The sequence below is a fragment of the Triticum dicoccoides genome, chromosome 6B (genome assembly GCF_002162155.2).
Source record: "Triticum dicoccoides isolate Atlit2015 ecotype Zavitan chromosome 6B, WEW_v2.0, whole genome shotgun sequence".
NCBI lineage: Eukaryota > Viridiplantae > Streptophyta > Magnoliopsida > Poales > Poaceae > Triticum > Triticum dicoccoides.
This window is the reverse complement of record NC_041391.1, coordinates 181,859,995-181,866,530: the sequence shown is the minus strand read 5'-3', so window position 1 is coordinate 181,866,530 and position 6,536 is coordinate 181,859,995.

Below are 6,536 nucleotides of genomic sequence, written 5' to 3'. Positions count from 1 at the left end.
ATAAGAATGAGATTGAGCGTTTAACTAAAGAACCAAACACTCTTAAGTTAGCTCATGAAACTACTTTAGAAGATCATCGAGAACTTTTAAAAACTCATGAGAAGTTATGCTTCGAAAAGAAAGAACATGGGTTCTTAAGAGCCATCAATGATGATCTTTGAAAGAAAAGTTCTTTTTACATTGCCAAGCGTTTACTCTTGTCTACTTACATGCCACAAGTAAAATCTAGCAACAAGAACAAGAAAGAGTCTTCTTCTAGTAGTAACAATAATCATGCTAAATACAATATTGTTGCTTCTAGTAGTTTTCTTGATTCCACTAATGATTCTCTTAGCCAAGTTACACTTAAGCAAGAAAATAGCTTATTGAAGGGAATTATAGAGAAAGGTGTTCACAAGAACCTTGTTGGAAGTAAGCAATTTGAGGAAATTGTACGCAATCAAGGAAGGCACGGGAAGAATCAAGGTGTTGGTTTTGAATGAAAGTTCAATGCCAATGGAGTTGGGTGGGAAGAAGATCAATACCCCAACACGAAGTTTGTTCCTCAACAAGAGAAGTATGATCCTACTTCCTTCAAGGGAACACAAGCCCAAGATGATCTTCCACCACAAGACCACAAGCTAAAAGGCAAGGACAAGCTTCAAGAGGAGATTGATGCATTTGAAGATGCTCCAAAGGCCTTGGTCAAGTGGGTTCCCAAGACTACATCAAGTTCTACTTCATCAAGTACATCTACAACCCCAAGTATTCCCATCAAAATGATGTGGATCTCGAAGAAGAAGAACTTGAGAGTTCTTGAGGGTGACTCCGCCAACATACTTCACTCATATTCATCTTGGCAAGGACAAGTGCAAACAATTTCCACATCTTGCACTAGTTCAAGGAGTCACAAACCCTCTTGTTGCTAAGACAAGGGACAAGGTAACCTAATGCTTTCATGGACATCATCATGTGTGTGCTTTACTCTATGTCTATGGATATCCTTGTTTGTTCCTTGTGGGACTAACCCATGTAGGTATTGAAAGTGCAACTCACTCCAATGGATTGCTTCAAATGATCTACATCAACAATGAGCATCCACATCTTCAACATCTACATGAAGTCATCATCGACAAAACCCAAGGTTAGTTCATCCTTCTTAGGGGGGATATCACATCTAGGGGGACCTTTACTCTAAGAATTGAGCTAAAGCAACTCTAATGGTGTGAACACAACAATGCTTTATGTAAAAGTGGTAACCCCACCTGTACTTAAACGATGAGTATGACCTATGATCAAATGTTCTCATTTGACTCTCAAGTCAATATACTCATATATAGATGACCTAGTCATCGCTAATTGCTTGATAGATGCTAGAGTGATTGTGCATGCTTTGCCACATATTTCATTTGCCATTTTATTGTGTGAGCATGTTGGTTGCATACTTTTATCATTCAAGGACATCCATTTGTTGCTTTGATTGTTTGGATCTTCTTCTTTTGCCAAGAATGCCTAAGAACTCCCTCTAGCTATCTATGCTTTTCTCGTCTCAAACTCTTTTCATGCTACATCACAAAGTTTGATCTAAGTCAAATTCAAACCCTCTGGGTGAGGAGCACTCAGAGTCCCGATTTGTCATAGACTTAAACTTCCAAAACCTCTTTGTGTATTTCAGTTTGACCGATTCATCCATTTAGGTCACACCGAGTTCACTAGGTTGATCAAGTTTTCAATCTCGATGCAACCTATTGGAACGCTTCGGTCTCATCGAGTTGCAGTAACCGCTTGCTATTCTGCATCCTGGTGCCACCGAGTTGTTCCACTCGGTCACACCGAAAGTGCCAGGATATATATACCGACGAGTCAAATTTTGGAAATTCCTCCAAAACCTCTTTGCCCGCGCGTGTCCTACTCGATCGCCTAGGGTCTCCGGATCGTCTTCTCGTCGCCAGTGACCTCCCGCCGCTGGTCTCCGCCGCCGTCAACGGAAATCTTCCCCTCCATTGCCGCCGTAGCGAGCTCATCGCCAAGTTACGGTATGAGTTCGACACTTTGTGCATTCTTTTAACTCCGATTCTTAGCACAAAGGCAATGCCATGTTTCTTTCCAAGTATGAGATCGATCTATCCATAGAAAACATCCTTTAGATTAGTTTTGATTTGAAAATTTAGGGTTAGGCTTCCGTCGGACTCATCTCGGACCGACCGAATTGTAGAAATCGGTCTCATCGATTTGGCTTAGGCCATTGCACATGTGATTTTTGGTCTGACTGAAAATTGCAAATCAGTGTGACCGAAATCAGGACTTTGTGAAACCCTAGCAAACTCGGAGTCACCGAACTGTGTCTCGGTCTAACCGATTCCACTAGTTTAGACTCCAAAGTTGCTTCGGTGTCACCGAGTTTTACAAATTGGTAGCTCCGAAATGCTTCTTGTAGAAAACTAAAACTAAGTTTTTGACTCATTCTTTTTGCAAAAACTCTGCACTTTGTGATGATCATCTACTCTATCTCATCTACAACTATTCACAGGGTCAGCTCTCAGTTTGCAGTGTAGTATGTCTGATCAAAGTGATAGGCAGAACAAGTCAGAGGAGCAGATGGACTTGAGTAAGGGCACTAGTCCCTCCGGCAGCTATGATGAAGGTAGCAGGAGCAAACAAAGCAACCTGCCTAAGGCTCAGACTAGGCAGAGGAAGAAGAAAACTTCAGACTCTGAGGATGAGGACTTTGAGGTTGAAGAAGTCGGCTCAAATAAGAAGGTGCTAAAGAAGGAATATGTTGCTGCTTCTACCAAGCTAGGTCAGCACAAAAAAGCACCTGCCAGAAGAGTGCCAATGTCTAAGGCCAGGGGATCAACTCAAGAGACTATGGTATTTACACTTGAGCCAAGAAAAGGTGTTGAGGGCAAGAAAAGGGTCGAGAAAACTACTGCTAGAGTGTTTGGAAATCCATCTATGAGGAGAGATTCTGCTAGTGAGGAGAAAGAGGAAGAAGAGGATGCTGCACCAGCACCTCCTGTTAAGTCACAAAAGTTGATGGGGATGCCATCAAGTCTGGGGTTGCTCCTTCAAAGCCCAAGACAACCTCCAAAGCTCTAGCTCAAGCCTCCAAGACTGCACCTAAGAGAAGCACCAGGAACATCTCTGCCGCAGAGAAGAACAAGGCCCCGGTGCCTGAAGTTGAAGAAGAAGATGATGAAGCCCAAGTGCTTAGGAAACTCAAGCCAAAAATTCCAAACCATGATGACAATCATCCAGTGGCTAAGAATATGAAAGAAAGAAAAGATGCAGGTCTCAGATTATGGATACAAGCTGATCCATATGCAGTGAGGAGAAGGACAGTTGTGGACTATAGATTCCACACCAAAGAATAGCAGGATTTCTATGAGACAATGTTGCTTGACAAGAAGCCCATTGTCAGTGATATGAAGTGGGTTGATTAGGAGTATATTGATGAGAATGAAGACCATTTTCCAGGAGTGCATGAGAGCTTCAAGCTCAATGGTGTTGACAAGTTTGTGGGTCAAAAGTTGACCGAATGGAATGATGAGCTCATTATGCAGTTTTACTCTACAACTTATTTCTATCCAGATGGAAAGATTGTGTGGATGACTAAAGGTACAAGGTACCAGTCTACTATTGATGAGTGGGCAAAGCTCATAAAATCCCCCAAGGAGCATGACGAAGACATTGATGTCTATGCTGAGAAGAATAAAGACCACAACTCCATGGCAAATATGTATAAGTAGATACCTGATAAAGCCTTGGAGACTCACAAGCTAGGCTCAGTGTACTACTCAATGTCTGGATTAGCCACAATGAACACTATTGAGGCACACCTTGTTGCCCAAATCAGGAGATCACAGGATGATAAGAGGCCATTCCATTTATTTGCTTCAAATGTTTGATTTGCCCCAGAAGTTCAAAGTCATGAGTTTGATTGTTGAGACAATCAAGAGAACAGCTGCTGACCAGAAGAGGTCATGTGGGTATGCTCCACACATACATATGTTGATCAACTCCAAGATAACCAAGGGAGTGTACTTGTTGGACAAAGAGCATCTGTCCTTAAAGCCTGATTTTGAGGACAACACTGTTGTCATGACTGCTGAAGATCCAACATCCCTAGAGGCTCAAGAGAAGAGACAGAAAGCTAAAGCTGAGAAGGCAACAAAGATGCCAAGTGTTGAAGAAGCTTCAGAAGTGTTACTCAAGTCAAAGCAAGACCAGCTTGGACATCTTATTCAAGCAACCTTGAGAATTGAGAAAGGACTGGCCACCCTGACTCAAAACCAGGAGAGCTTGGAGAGGATCATTGAAACCAAATTATATGATCTTGACTTGAAGGTGACTGAAATTTAGACAACAATTGAAGAGCTCCAGGAAGAATCACAAGAGAGGAAGGGAAAAGCAACTACACAAGTGTTTCACAGAGTGCCTAGGGCACAGAGGTCTGCAGTAGTGCCAGTGCCAGACACAAGAGCCACAGCTTCAGCACCTACAGCCACAGCTCCAGTTGCCCCTCCAGTGGCAACTCCACCAGCTCCATCAACTTCCACTGATGTTTTCGTCCTTGGAGTCCTCTCAACACCTCCTCCTAAAGGTCAATCCTAGAGAGTCGCATAACACTGTGCATTTTCAAGCCTTTTGGTAACTTGTTGCCAAAGGGGGAGAAAGTGTATAGATCATAAGCTTCGGAGAGAGAGAGAGAGAGAGCTTTGCTTCTTTTGCTACTCATTTGCTTTGCTTGCTTGGTTGAGATACTTTATGTTTATGTTTGTGAGATACTTTGTATGGTCATGTGTTTGATCATATCATGCTTAATGCTTGTGCTTAGATGATGACATTATCTATCCTTTATGTGTGATCATTCACTTTGCTTTGGTGATGAGTGCTTGTTCCTAATTTTTTATCTTTTTGAGCGCTCCACCAAGATGTATGTGACATGGAAGAGTAACCCATGATCCTATTTAATTGTGCATTTGCATTCAAAAGCAAATTCAAAATAATGCACAAATTTAGGGAGATCTCTTGCTTATCACATACTTCTCAAAGTGACGATGTATTTCATCTTATTATCATTTGTCGAAGCTTTGATCTATATATTGTCATCAATTACCAAAAAGGGGGAGATTGAAAGTGCAACTAATCCTTGGGTGGTTTTGGTAATTCTTAACAACACATAACTCATTGAACTAATACTCTTTCAAGATGATCATTTCAGGAAGTTCAATGATTGGCATGGCATGGACTAGAGATGTGGACCCCTCAAAATGCTAAGGACACATATTGGCAACAAGCTCAAGACTCTAAATTTTTATTTAAGTGATCCAATATCACATTGAGTCAATAGGAAAACCAATACTATTAAAAGGGGATGAGGTGTTGCATAATGACTTACTTGCTCAAAATGCTTAGTGATATGCTCCAAAACCCTCAACCACTTTCTCATTTACACATATGTCCCAAACCTAAAAGTCAAACTCGGCCCCACCAATTTGATCTATCCGGCGCCACCGAGTTTCATTTGATATAGCCACTGCCACAAACCCTAGTCACTTCGGTTTCTCCGATAGGGATCTCAGTCTCACCAAGATGGTATTGCAAACTCACTGTTTCCTTTTTGTAACATTTCAGTCCCACCGAAATGAGCGAATCGGTCCCACCGAGTCTGCAATGCAAACTCCATGTTTCCTTTTCGTAACACTTCGGTATCACCAAAGTGAGTGAATCGGTCCCACCGAGTTTGCCTGACCAACTCCCTGTGTGCTCATTACTGAAATCGGACCCACCGAGTTCATGTGATCGGTCACACTGAGATTACGTTATGCCCTAACCCTAGCGCATCGGTCCCACCGAGTTGACTATGTCGGTCCCACCGAAAAGCCTAACGTTCATATTTTGACCTGAATCGGTGTGACCGAGTTTTACCGTTCAGTCTCACCGAGTTCGGAAATCTGTGTGTAACGGTTAGATTTTGTGTGGAGGCTATATATACCCCTCCACCCATTCTTCATTTATGGAGAGAGCCATCAAAACGTGCCTACACTTCCAACATTATTTTTCTGAGAGAGAACCACCTACTCATGTGTTGAGACTAAGATATTCCAATTCAACCACAAGAATCTTGATCTCTAGCCTTCCCCAAGTTGCTTTCCACTCAAATCATCTTTCCACCATAGCCAAATCTGTGATAGAGAGTTGAGTGTTGGGGAGACTATCATTTGAAGCACAAGAGCAAGGAGTTCATCATCAACACACCATCTATTACCTTTGGGAGAGTGGTGTCTCCTAGATTGGTTAGGTGTCACTTGGGAGCCTCCGTCAAGATTGTGGAGTTGAACCAAGGAGTTTGTAAGGGCAAGGAGATGGCCTACTTCATGAAGATCTACCCTAATGAGGCAAGTCCTTCGTGGGCGATGGCCATGATGGGATAGACAAGGTTGCTTCTTCATGGACCCTTCGTGGGAGGAGCCCTTCATGGACTCGCGCAACCGTTACCCTTCATGGGTTGAAGTCTTCATCAACGTGGATGTACGATAGCAACACCTATCGAA